The sequence below is a fragment of the Anser anser genome, assembly GCF_964211835.1.
Source record: "Anser anser genome assembly, chromosome: 5".
Classification (NCBI taxonomy): Eukaryota; Metazoa; Chordata; class Aves; order Anseriformes; family Anatidae; genus Anser; species Anser anser.
The window spans coordinates 45,421,677-45,435,612 of NC_139725.1; the positions used below are offsets into that span (position 1 = coordinate 45,421,677).

The 13,936-nt window shown below is 38.3% G+C and overlaps 1 long non-coding RNA gene across 1 annotated transcript; it reads left to right on the forward strand.

Moving 5' to 3' along the window:
• Position 1: 1 nt before the first annotated feature.
• Positions 2-12,918, forward strand: LOC310900983. The gene is made up of 4 exons (XR_014585498.1): positions 2-4,658; positions 5,542-5,786; positions 8,976-9,197; positions 11,595-12,918. It is a non-coding gene; the product is annotated as an uncharacterized lncRNA (long non-coding RNA).
• The last annotated feature ends 1,018 nt before the right edge of the window (positions 12,919-13,936 follow it).

Here is a 13,936-nt window from a genome sequence, read left to right on the forward strand (position 1 = left end):
TTTGCACCAGTTGCTTCCATGCATTTACCCTACCGAGCGTTTTCAATGAATTCATTAGTATACCTACTTCCTGTTCACTGAGTAGCCGGACTGAAATAGAAAATCATTACTTTCACTGAAATGGAGTCAAAATGTAGTATAAAATTCTCCTCAGCCAAATTTGAGGAAATTGTATTGTTCCTCATTACCATTTAGAAACTAATTTCATAAACAGTGGCCAATTAATTTTTAAACTACCACCGTGAAGCAATACTGTTGTGTTACATAATGAACTAGATGACCTTTAAGGTCCCTTCCAACCCAAGATGCTCTATGATTCTAAGGTTCTATGAAAAGGTGGAGACTGGCACAGAGGAATTAAACCTCAGAGCCTTGATGGGCAAATGAGGAATCTCTTAAGGCACTCTGACTTCTCCTCATTTCCACCTCTTGCCCTTAAATTAGCTACAGAGGCGTTCTGTTTTCCTGACCCGCATCAATTATTTGTTTTTGTCTTTGTTCTTAAGATTGTACCTACAATTTTCAGATGCAACAGACCAAAGCTGTGTGAATTCATGTTCCTTTTTTTTTTTTTTAAAAATATTCGTTGTGTCATCTAAAGAATCCCCATGCAAAGGAAAGTACAAGTCTGCCTAAAGAGCTAACCACACAACAGACAAAATTAAGCAGCACAGTTGCCAGCATACACATATATTACATTTACAAATCCTTGTGTATACAGTTACCTTTAACTGTGTCCGCTGACTAAGATCTTGTACACAGCAAAAGACAAATATGGAAGAGTTGTGGTATTGTGGGCTTTTGGCTCAGTCAGAAAACACATCCCACATGGTAGTGTAGAAGCAGGTGAAGAAAAGGTTGAGTGAAAATGCACAAACAAGTCAGGCAGAGGTGACACCACGACAACAAGATGGGGTGCAAACAGAAAACAGTTTGCAGTGGTCGTCTGAGCTCTGTGGCCATGTTCCTCAACACCAGCTACAGCCACCCTGACTGTAAAAGACTTAAATCAAGAAATGCCCTGAAGGCAAAGACAAATCTTGATTTTTAAGCAGCTGTGAGAAAGAAGAAAACAAGTGGTGATAGGGTCAAAAAGCAACAGCAGGGAAAGACATAAATAGCAATATTCTGGCCCATATGCAGGGATGATATTTGAGTATGGTAGAAGAGAGGAGGAAGGTACCTGGTTAACATTATTGACCCAACTGGCAAGTTTTAATTCTGTAGCCAAATCTTTAAAAACATCTGAGACCAAAACAAATAAGGATGTACTGGACTCTAGGTGCTCAGGAATGACTTTTGTTATAAAGCCATCCCTGTTTTGTCAAAGAAGTTGTTGTTAGGACATCTTTGCTCAGCCTAAATGACCTGTGGTGTTCCTGCAGCCGTGCACCCAGCTGAGAAGAATGATTTGCAGTGAAATGCAGGCAGAATAAGCAGGGAGACCTCGCGGGGCAGAGTATAATCCACACTGTGTAATTTTGTAGTGTAAGCAGCAGAGGACAGACCCTTTCAGTCTGTTCTTGCCTTCAAAAGTCCTGAGGTTCCCTGGCAACACTGTCTACATTTGTTCTCGATATAGGTAGCCTGCATATATATAGCTCCATGTAATATTCCCAGCAGTAATAACTATTTTCTCAAGAGGGGTTCGTGGAATCATATGTGTTTGACTTCAGTTGAATTATTCATGTGTCAGAAGATAAACACATGTAGAGTAGTGTCTGCAAGAACTGAGCCCAAGTGCATACCTCTGTGTAGAAGAAAAAAAAAAAAAAAGGCTCTATTTGCAGCTCTCCTACATCCATATGATAGGATATACACTCCACTGCAAGTATCACTGTCCCCCTTTTACTGCCAAAAAAAAAACCAACAAATCTCTTCCAGATTATTATGAGTACACAGTTCATTGTGAAAGGGAGCATAGCTGTTTTGTAGAAGGAAGCTATTTGTTCAGATTATACCCGAGGGAAGGTGGAAAACATTTGAGATTTTTTCCCCCCTCAAAGATGTGATGTTCACAGAAGGTACTAAGGTCTTTTCTTATCTGCAAAAAAATTCTAGATTTTCATGTTGCCACAACTCTCTACCCCACCCCCAAAACTGCTTTGTAAACACATTCAGGCCTATGTTTACAAGATGTTGAAATATTTGTTCTAAAATTAAAATTTCCAAATGATAATGGGTTCTCGCTTATAAGAAACGAATCCTAAAATAGTGAAGACAAGAATGAAAGCAAAAATCTGTGTATGTTATCTTAGCACATTTGCCAAAATTGTAAATGAAAAAAAAATAAAATACAGAGGCACAGCTGATCTCATATGAGTGCCCATCCTCTGCTTATCTTAGGGGGGAATTCTATTAAATGGCAATCCAGAAGCTGTTTCCATACTTTTCCAGTACAAAGAGGGAGCAACTTTAAAGCTAGAAAACAAAAAACAGAGAATATATGAAATATTTCTGCTTGACTCAATCAGCCCTTTCAGCCTGTCACCATGGGTGGACATGGAGAAGGTAGCAACAGCACCGAAAAGGTTGCCCTTGCTTGGCAAGAGATAGTATTGCCAAATTCAAGGACAACACCAAACAAACTCAGGAGATCTATTTCTGGCCTGAAAAGTAAACAAGTCCCAAGCCCAGAGCATGTGCCCTTGGGCCTTGCATGTTCATTTATCACAGGAGAGAAAGTAAGGTATTTAATAAATCCGATAATGCTGTTCTACATTTTGCTGTTACTCTCCCCACTTCCTATCATCTCCCTATTTTCCTTACTTGGATCACCTTCAAAAATGTACCCTGGTCCTGCCTAAAGCATGGCCCGCTTACAGCTGTAGCCATTGCTCTCCCAGAAAGCCACTGTTCACCACCCTTTGTCTGCTGAGAGGTAATTTTGTGGAGACATCTGGGGATTTTCTCTTTAGCAGATTTATTCACAGGCCTCTTCCAAACACTGAAAAATTGCTGATGTAAAGTCAAACTATTTCCTATTCTTGCACTTGCTCAGTCATCTCCCTTTGTGCCAAAATCAACGTTATGGATAGACACAAATTTTGCTTATAGTTCTGTTGGCTCTCTCCAAGTCTGTCTGTAGTCACTTCAGACTCTCTGTGGAGATAATCACTTCCTTCACAAAATCATTGGACAGTTCTGGATTTGACTGTCACCACAGAAAAATCTTATTAAAATACTGATTTTTTCTATTTTCAGTGTTGAATTTATTTTCAGCATGAATAGTAACACTTGCATGTAAGATAGATGTCCAAGACAAAAAATAAGATGACTGCTTTCCATAAATTTTGTTGGGCTTGGCAGAAGGCACAGCTGTGCCTGTAAATTTATGGGTTAAATTCTATTGTCTCATAAAATACTTGAAAAATCATATCTCATTTTTTTGTGCACATTTATTTTAGGCTATGATAGGCTTAAATATTACCAGGTTCTGTAGGAAAAAAAAAGTCCTCAAAGGAATCTATGATTCTTGGTTATGACTGAAGCTGAACGGAGAACAGGAATTTAATTTTATGGAAATTTCCAGGTTCTGATACTTGCTTCGACACAACATGAAACAAAGCCCTTCAAAAAGAAAAAGAAGAGAGAGGAAAAGAGAGAACAATAAAAGTTTCTAGGATGCTGGAGATTTTAATTAAGGTTTGTGACTGGAATCAGGCTCTGCATACTGAGTTATCATCTGCTCTGCAACGACGTTTCATCTTCACTAAAAACTCCATTCTAGACTTACTACAGTGTCCTAACAAAATTATAACTGGAAGTAGAAAAATTCTGCAAAAGCTTTTTATTACAACAAATAAATTTCTCAGAGAAATTATTTCTTCAACAGTGCACAACATGTCTCCATTTGTTAATTTTTCAAAACTGTGTATGATTTCTAAATAATGCATCAGAATTACATCAGAATTGCATCAGAAATACAATGAAGCCACCGTTACTATTTCTCCTTGAATATTCCATGTTCCAAAAATTACAACACTCAGGAGATACATCATAACTCACATCTTGATCTTTTTGGTATGCCAATGAGCTGTGCTGGCAGACTTGACTTGAATCCAACTCTTTAAAGTCTGCCGTGCCTGTTCATTCTTATCTGGGTTACTATTGACCACGAGACAAAGTTCACCATTCAGCCTTTTTAGAAACAACCTTTTGAAAGTACAAGATATTTTGAGAAGCAAACAGAGGAAATGAATGAAGTGGCATGAATGGCAATTGGCAGTGCACGCGTTTCAGAGGGTGCTCCAGAGGGAGGGGCTGAGACTACAGTTCTGTTTTGCAAGGACCATGGTGACCACGAACCCCACAAAACAACTGGCCACTGAATTTCTGGATACCTGACAATATGGATAGTCTGCTCTGGGTTAACTTCATGTAAGTGTTTCGTACTGAATAGGAAAAGCTCGGTAAGCATGACATGGAGCTTTACCTGTCTATCTCAGTAGGAACAGCTGTGGCTTGGTGCAGGCACAGAGCTGGACAAATATCCAAAAGAGCTACAATGTCTTCTGCTCTGTCACTGAACACAACAACCTGCTGCTCAGCAGAAGTTTCTCTGATGGTCTGGAAGGGAAGCACAGATTCATGCCAAAAAGAAATCTGCTGACCTGACACAGGGACTGTTCTCCCACTCTGATCTTATAAGTACACAGGTGAGCAAGTATTAAATGTGCAGGAGCTCCATGATGTCTCCTCGGGAATTGTTCTCACTTGTTCTCATTGATTAACAATGCTTCATTTGGCAAATGTCATTTCAGTAAGTAGAAAGACTTCTGTTCCTTTATGCTTCTGTCCTTATTTCTTAACCTGTCTTACTTCACACTTTGTGTAAATTCAGCAATGACTTCTTTGGATTCTTCCTTCAGCCCATTCTCTGACCTTCCCAAAGGCTATCTCCACCCGAGAGCTGTCAAAGTTTTCTGACAGCACAAACCACACACCATACTGCCTTCTCCTTGAAGTTCTTGGAAATTTTCCATTTTCTACCCAACTCACAAGTACCAATTCCCATCAGTATTGTAATACCATGCCTCTTTTTGTAGCACACACTGCTATCCCTAATCTCCAACTTGTGGGGTTTTGCCTACTTTTTAAATGTCTAGCTTTTAGGTTAGGGAAAGTGTTTTAGTCTTGCTCTTGGACGGTTTCAAGCTCGCAGTTGATACTTAGCAAAACAGAAATAACAGTCTGCATTTTTATTGTATTATTGTAGGAAGAATGTGCACAAAAGGTCAGACTCTATTGCCCTGCGTCTTAGCTGAAGTCTTCAGCTGCCATAGGTTTGCAGAAGCCAGAATCAGTCCCACCCAGGGACGATCTCCTATCCCTGGTAGTAGTTCACACCGAGTTTCAGCCAGAACTCCATCCTGGGGCAGAGAAGCGCCTTTCTCTGAGTATTTCAGCACTTCCTCTTCTGTCTGGAACTTCTAAAGCATCATAAAGAAGGAATGTATTAGTGGCTGTGAAAGCTGACTGAAGCTTTTTACGTAAAGAATGACTTGGTGTGAATAACTATATCTGGTACTTTCCTTACAGCTCAGGTTATTGGAAGATGTGGCTACATGATACCTCATGAACTGGACACTAATTCCTATTAAAAAAAAAGAAAAAAAAAGTCAAAAATGTGCCCCAGATGAATCCCTGGGACTCATAAAATGATGAAAATATCCCTTCTACTTTTTTAAAGATTATTTTTTTAAATGATGAAGTTACATGTTTTTTCAACTGATCGTGGTTTCGAGGACTGATACACAAAGGCTGGATGTTTGGAACTGGCAAAGGTATACTGAGTAGACAGTAAGTAACATTTTTAAGGAGATATACAGTGATATATAGTAGGCCTCTATATTGCCATGGTCTACATACCTGTATATCAAGCATCCACTTTTGATTTAGAATGCTAAGTATCTCTCTATGTACATATTAAAACTCTGACAACACGCTTATGTGCACTTGGGCTAATCTTGATATATTTATTTTCTATAAGACAGGTGCCCACATACTGGATACTTTATTTATATTTCTATTGAAGAAATATCATTGGTGACCTAGGAAGCATTTGAAATACAGAACGCTGGGAAAGTGTGATGTAGAAATAGTAGTACTCTTTTCTGAAATTCTTCTTACAGCCACAATTGTAGGGGCAAGACCTTAAGCTAGCTGGACTTTTGGTTTTATCAACTATTGTTATCATTATGTACATAAACAGAATTATATTTTATGCAGAAGAAACATTCTCAGAAACAAAGCAAGTTGCAAAAATTAAGTCATATGGTTAGCACTTAAACAAATCCAGCCCTTATAGGAGATGCCATTAGAATGCTCAGTGCAAAAGTATCAGTGGTTGTAAATGGTTACACCAGTAGAGCAAAATACTAGAAGGACTTGAATCTACAGGATTCTGTTAAACAGGTATTAAGCTAACAATATTTTATTTGTAGTTTAAAATGTTGTTATTGTGTATAATATGGAGGAGGGTGAATGGTTTCCTTGTATTTCTCTTGAGCAGCACAGCCCAGAGTATTTAGCTCACACTTTTGAGAATTGCTGCAGCTGTGTCAGATTCAGATTTTCTGAGAATGCTAAAAGGCAAATAAATGAGATTATACATGAAGAGGACCGTCCATTTTTTCCAATTCCTTGGGGTATTCACAACTTGTTTCAGAAGACAGAGGATTAGCTTTCCCTTTATACCTTAGAGAACTCTTAATTCACCTAAGGAAACCAACTGTTCATCTGGACCTAATTTGAGTCACTAGATATGATGGTAGTTTGTATAAGTGGAGATAATCAGACCTTCTCATGTGTTGGATTCTGGTCTGCTTGCAGTCTATTTCAATAACAGTATTAAGCTTAGCTCTATAGTTCCCTGACCTTTCTTTGCAGAGTGTTCACAGGGATGAATAAAGAACACATAAAGGGTTTATGGTAACAGGACTTGTGGCAAATACTACAGGGTAAAGCAGCAGGAAATACTCCCTTGTTTCACCCTCCTGTTGCATATTCCTCTAGCAGCCAGCTCAAGTGAGGTCATGCAATCTGCTGACCAGCTGGCTTTCCCACATAAAGTTTCCTTTAAAAAGTATCATTTAGACTCATGCCAGCTGCTGCTGTCATTACTTTTCTACAGTCATTGAAATGCTGAAATGAAATGCTTTGACTGAAGTCCAAAAGCAAGACTGTTAATTCAAAAGTACTTGATTTTGATTAGAGTATATAACTGCTTGACAAATACATTCATAAATTCAGAGGTAGAATTGCAGAACTTCAAAAACCAACAATAGCTAAGAATTTTTAAATACCATTACAAACACTGCTGTTCTGTATTTGTTAACCTAAATACTGGAAGATGTTGTTAAGGAATGTCATGTCTGCTACTGGGATTATGTGAAGATTAATTTCATTAATTTAAATATAAACAAATATATTCATTTCTACCATCTCTTCAATTTTAAAAATTCTGTTAAAGAATAGTCTGTCTCTTGCAAATGGAACTCTTCTACTTTACATCTACCTTTTATATTCTTCACTCACAAAATGATGCTAATAGTATAACACTGAAAATACATTCCAATACACAAGGAGGGGAGAGTTTACACCCTGTTCATCTGAACTCCATAACGTCTAGATGATTATAAACATATATTTTTCTTTCATTAGGCATCAAGAGCTCATAGCATTTCCCAGTACAATTTCATATTAGTATCAAATTCAAGCATATACATATCTTGCATATGAAAGATGTACTTTGTTAATGATCACCAAATGTCAAAAGGAAAAAGCTTAGCTGATGGCTCTCATGAGGATGACAAATCTACCCACATAAATCACTGACTGACTGATCTGATTGTTGTAAGGAGAATACTGTGGAAAGCATAAAGCTGTGGCACTTACTAGTGATATTTATGGTAGCACAATGCCGACTTAAAAATTGTCTTAGTGACTATTTTCAGTAGCCAGTTGCCAAAGATTTGACTTCAATGTAATTAGGCTTTATTCTGTTTTTATATTTACTTTCATATATACATCTATCACGTCAGTGATCAGGAACAGATTAGTGAGACAATATCAGCATATTGTATCCATATGGCAGGAACAGAATTAAAGAGAGAGAAACATACTGAAGACAGAGAATTCAGATCTGGGTTAACATGAAGCTTCAGACCTGAACCTGAAGTTCAGATTTGTGCTGGAAGCTAAACCCTGTCTAGAGTATCAGATCTTACCCTGCAGTACCAAAAATCTCACAGGCCAAATGAGTAAAGTTTCAGCTCACTGCTAAAAGAAAATCACAAACTCCTTAGTATCTTCACTTTGATACACCAGGCATCTAATTTCTATAAACCCGCATTACATTGCAAAATTAATGAGTTACATCAATTTATGCCAGTCTGAAAAACTGTATCCCTTCAAGTTCAACTGAATTCAACCTGAAAGAAACATATGAGAGAAGGTTGGATCTCAGCTGCTTTAGGCTAGAACTAAAATGCCATTCTGTCTCATTTTCCTGCCTCTTCCTGCATTTGGAAGAGGCAGGAAATTCCTTTTTCCAAATTCTACTTGAGCAGCCTGCCCTTAAAAAACCCTGAAATACAGACAATGAGATTACAAGAACCTCATGTATCCTCTTTTGCATCCCAGAACAGCCCTCAGAAATTGCCATTTGTTGTCATTTACCCACTTTCAGGTGAAAACACTGGCTTTTTCCTTGCCCCTTTCTCCCTCTGGACAATTTTAGTTCTCTAGCTATGTTGTTTAACTTACTAAAGTGTTTGTTTGGGGCAGTACTTGAAATGAAAGACATTATAGAATTTAACATTCTATAGTATTGCCTCATGCTTCTCTGAATACATAATATCGTTGACACAAATGGCTGAACAAAAAAAAAAAAAAAAAAGCCATGAGAACTGAAGATGTGTGGGCACTGAAATATTTCAAGAATTGAATAATGCTTTCCTTTATCTCTTAAGTCTGACAGATGACAATGTTTCTTGAACGCTTCAGGACTGAATGATGGAGAAGATGAAAAAGCCATTTGAGAAATGCCTTTCTTATTCCAAATCTTTTACTTCACATTTCAACAGTATGCCCAAGTTGGATGTAATGTTTCTTTCACTTATGGCAATGCATAATCCACAGAAATGGTACTGGTCACAATTCAGTCCCATCCTCCCCCTCTCCAAGTAATGATTGTAAGTTTAAACTTGTCTTTGGGAAGAGTGATCTCTAGGAAATGTTATTTTATTGTAACTTCTAACAGTGGATTTCAATGATATTAGTAATCGGAGAAGGCTGTGGTTTTTCTCAGGATGGGGAAATCTCTAGTGTTTCTAGTAGCCAAAAATCTTCAGACTTCTAGGAAATGTCCAGACTCCTTTAACTCTGCAAAGGGCCAGAAAATGAAATTCCTCCTTGAACAAAGCCAGCAAGATTCTGCTCACAACAAAGAACAGCTTACCAGTGTAAGCTGCTCTCTTAATTTTGAAGAAGCCCAGGAAATAATAAGATAAACATTTTTCTTATATTTGTTTATTTCAGCCCTTGTCCTCTCAGGTGTGGACCATGTCTACTTATGGCAAGAACAACCCAGGAATTCAGTGGCTGTCTGCACTGACCCATACCCAGTTGGCCCTGGGGCCAACTTGCAATGTGAGCCAAGGGCTGAAGGGGATGGTCTTGTCCTCACTTAGTGAGGATACACAGAACAGCAGCTGAAATGAAACACAAAATGGCAGTTTATCTTCTGAAATTGCAGCAACAATGGCTGGGGAACAATCCTTGTTGATGCCTCAGAATAAGGTCTCCATCCTCTCTATCTAAATAGCAAGCTGTTTTGTTTTGTTTTGTTTTTTAGCATTCCTGTTCTATCCAAAGATATAACAATGCCATGTGCAATGACATGCAAATTCACCAAGATCTATCCAGAGTGAAGGACTTTGGATTAATGAAAAAGTCCTTTCAGTACTTACAGGAGACTTGCAAAAAAAACAATATTTTACATCCGCAGATAGTGTTAGGACAAAGGGAGATGTTTTTAAACTAAAAGAGGGCAGATTTAGATTAGGCATTAGGAACAAGTTCTTTACTCAGAGGGTGGTGAGGTGCTGGAACAAGTTGCCCAGAGAAGCTGTGGATGCCCCATCCCTGGAGGTGTTCAAGGCCAGGCTGGATGGGCCTTAACGCAACCTGGTCTTGTGCAAGGTTTCCCTGCCCATGGCAGGGGGGTTGCTAACTAGGTTGTCTTTAAGATCCCTTCCAATCCAAGCCATTTTATGATTCTATGAAAATCTCATATTTTGGAAATATAGTGTTTGCCTGAGCCACACTGAAACCAGCATCTTCTTTGTTTTTTCACAAGCTCAAGATTCCAGATGATTTTTTTGGGATGTACACTTTCTGTGCAGCCTCCAAAAGTATATTCCCTGAGCTTGCAGCTGCTGAATGAAATTGATATTCTGAGCAGTGTCATCAGCTGGCACAGGCTGATCCAGATGGATGGGTTGCTCTAATTCTAATAGCCTAGAAACATCCTTCAGGGATGCCCAGTGAGAGGGAATCTAGAAGTCATGGGAAACCTACCAGAGTCAGTCATATGCTCCTCTGCCTATATACTGGGCACATAAAATCAAGAACTGTCGGACCTATTATGGTCAAATTTAATGAAAATTTGCCTGTAACACAGGCAAATTTTAAGATTAAGGAAAGTAAAATGTCTAAAAAATTACCTGCATTTCAATTTCCGACCAGGTATATTTTGCCCTTTATGGGTCATTAGCTATATTCTAAGCAGATCTTCCACATAAAAAATGTTACATAAGCCATGAATGATACAAGATACTTTAAGAATCCACCTTCTGTTTGGCTAAGATCTTAATTTCCTAATACTCTACAATATATCTCAAGGATATATCTATTTCACGGTATCATATTTTATAAAAGTGGCAGCACTGCATTTGCAAGAGTTGCATGCAAAGGCAGATCACCTTGCTTCAGATGTCTTGTGAAAACACCTATTTTTCCTTTGCAGTGCAGCGTGTAGCAGGGAAACAGTGAGTCAAGAAAGTTTCCTTTCTAATAAAATTGAAGCTTCATATGGAAAATTACCACATGAACAAATGAGACTTTAGTAGAAAGACCTCAAAGAACTCAGGGAAATTGCCTATCCTATACCTAAAGACAAGTGATTAAACTCAATAGTATAAATATAATTTATTATGACCCAAACTGTAAAGAGTTTAAATTGCTTAAAAATGTGTGGGTAAAACCTATTTTTAAACAAGGACATCTCTAAAGTTTTTTTCAAAAATAATTTAGATGCTGTTGTAGTTCCTTACTACATGTGGTCAGTTTGAAGCAGACCAAACTTTGTTCTAATATGACCATGAACATTGCTGACTCCTTAAAAACAATGATTACAGTGATCATGTCTGACATTTCAGCAGCATCAGCAGAATTTGTAAGAAATACAGTGCTTTTATTTAAGGGACAATTTGTCCCCAAGAGGGACATATTTTGCATTTAGGCAGGGGCTTATAAAATAGCAAATCTAACACCTTTTTTTCTGCCTCCATGCCTGGCTCCACTACAAGAAGCCATGAAGAGACTGCTGTGGGATGGAGGAGACCATGCCTACAGCCTGTGCTTGAGTGGTGGCAAAGGTCTGCACAGAAGATCTAGGAAGCCTTTTCCAAAACTTCCAGTGCTGTCAGTCTTGGCTCCACGGTAGGAGCCTGAGCCCCCTTCCAGCAGAGTGGTGAAGTCCAGTCGGGCTGCAGACCTGGAGTGCACAGCCTTACCCTGGAAAGGTTCCTGCAGCTCCCTGAGCAAGAGCTGCAGACACTGGAATCTGCAGGCGGCTGGAGCGAGACACTGCCTGGCAGTGTTACATCTGGCCAGGTTCAGAATCCAGGTCAGGTTCAAATTCTCTGAAAGTTTGTTAAATCTGAGACATTTTGGACAAGACACTCAAGACTCAACAAAAAGGCATTTTTAAATGAAATTCTTTCACTGTGCAATTCACAACAAATACTAACTGTGAGTTAGCTCATTATGTAAACAGCAAAGTGTTGAATTTTGGCTGCCTTCAATACCTCTACTCTACTGCACTTTCTAACCAGAATATCAGTCTCTAGTATGATTTTAATTAACCTTCTTTCTCTTGATACTTAAGTGAGTGTTATCACACTGTCTGATTTTTTTACAGTCACTGTTAAATGTTATTCCCCACAAAGCCCTTAACACAGGAAAAATAAGTCCATTTTGAAGCCCAAGGATAAAACACCAGGTGTAAATACAGGGGTATTTGTGGATGCACCAAAATATGAACTTAATTTTTTGAGCCTTCATTCTTACCATCTATGCTGGCCTTAGAACCTCTGTCTCCATCTTTTTCCCCTTACTCCAGCATTACAGTCTGAACTCCACATTTTCATCTTTCGGCTGCATGTATTTAATTATGAGTCATTATCCCAAAAGAAGAACAAAGTGATTATACTTCCATGTGAATTTGCAAAATGTTAATCTGGTTATAGATACACAAATGAAAATAATGTATGAGCATATAAATAGAAAACAAAAGCTTTATTGTGGCTTCTTTGAAAGTCTGGAATGCATCTCAGAAGACAAAAAGGAAACCAAGAAAAGTCTTGATTCCAGCTGATAAATGTTTGTTCTCTAAAGGTTTTAATCCACGCCAGAGAAGGATAATGAATCATGTCCAACATCAGTGGCTAAATCTATTAATTCCATTTTTATTTTAGGGATAAAAATACTACAGCAAAATTCATCTAAAAATGAGCTGTAAAGGTGTTTAACTAATCAGCATATAAATAAAAATAGCTAGGACTTATCAGTGTTAAGTGTTGAAATATTTTGAGAATTTACATGGTCCTTAATATTATTATTTTCCCTTAACTGTGGTTGGGTTTAGTTGTCGTTGTTTGTTTGTTTTTTAATTTCCATTAGCTGAATGTGGATTTTGAAATAGGATCACTTATTAAGGAGCTGCTTTTGAGGGTCAGAAATATATAAACTACATTCTCAGACCTTCTTCTCTTCCCTTGCATTACACAATGTTTCCCTAGTGAATAATGAATCCCCGCAAGGGACTTTCCAGACCCATTTTCTGTGATTGTGTCCAGCTATTCTGTGCCCCAGATAAGCAATATATCCACAATATGGAAAAAATTTCTTCCCATTCTTAGTTTGTGAGAAGAGGCAAATAGGACTTCTAGAAGGGAAAAAAAAAAAAAAAAAAAGTAAGACTTAGCAGAATGGCACAGATATGGGATATAACATCATAGGTACCTGCACTTTCATAGTTTTGATATCAGTTTCATTCTTTATTCTGTTCACCCAGGGTCCTCTGGGGAGATATGTATATCATTGTCACAGGCAAAAGGTGGGAGATTTTAGGGAGCTTCAGTACCATCCCTCTAGAGCAGCCATCATTGCTCCTCTTGCCTGTACTGCAGGTACAACACTGAGAAGCAGAACTTTTTGTTCTAGGAGAGGAAGGTCTACAGCAAGCTTTAATCCTCTGTTTGTGGCATCACAACAGTATCCAGAGCAACTAAATGTGATCTGGTACAGAAAGGAATGTGACTTCAAGTGCCAGCAGATGATGAATGACTGAGGAGCAAAAATCCTGTTGTCATGCAAATACCCCCAGCAATGGCATATGCACGAGGCAGATGAAATACACACATCTGACATGCACAGAAAAAAGAAAAAAGAAAAAAGATTGCTTTTGGAAAGTTTCATTTCTGCCTCAGAATATGTTTTAGTCACCACAGCAAAACACTTTTATGGACAGAGAAAGACAAAGATAGGTGACTCCAACAGCAACAGAGTCCCCAAGGCACCTCCATCAGTCACTGACTGGATATTCGTTTAAAAAGGCAGGGAGAAGTATATAAGCAATTACATCAGG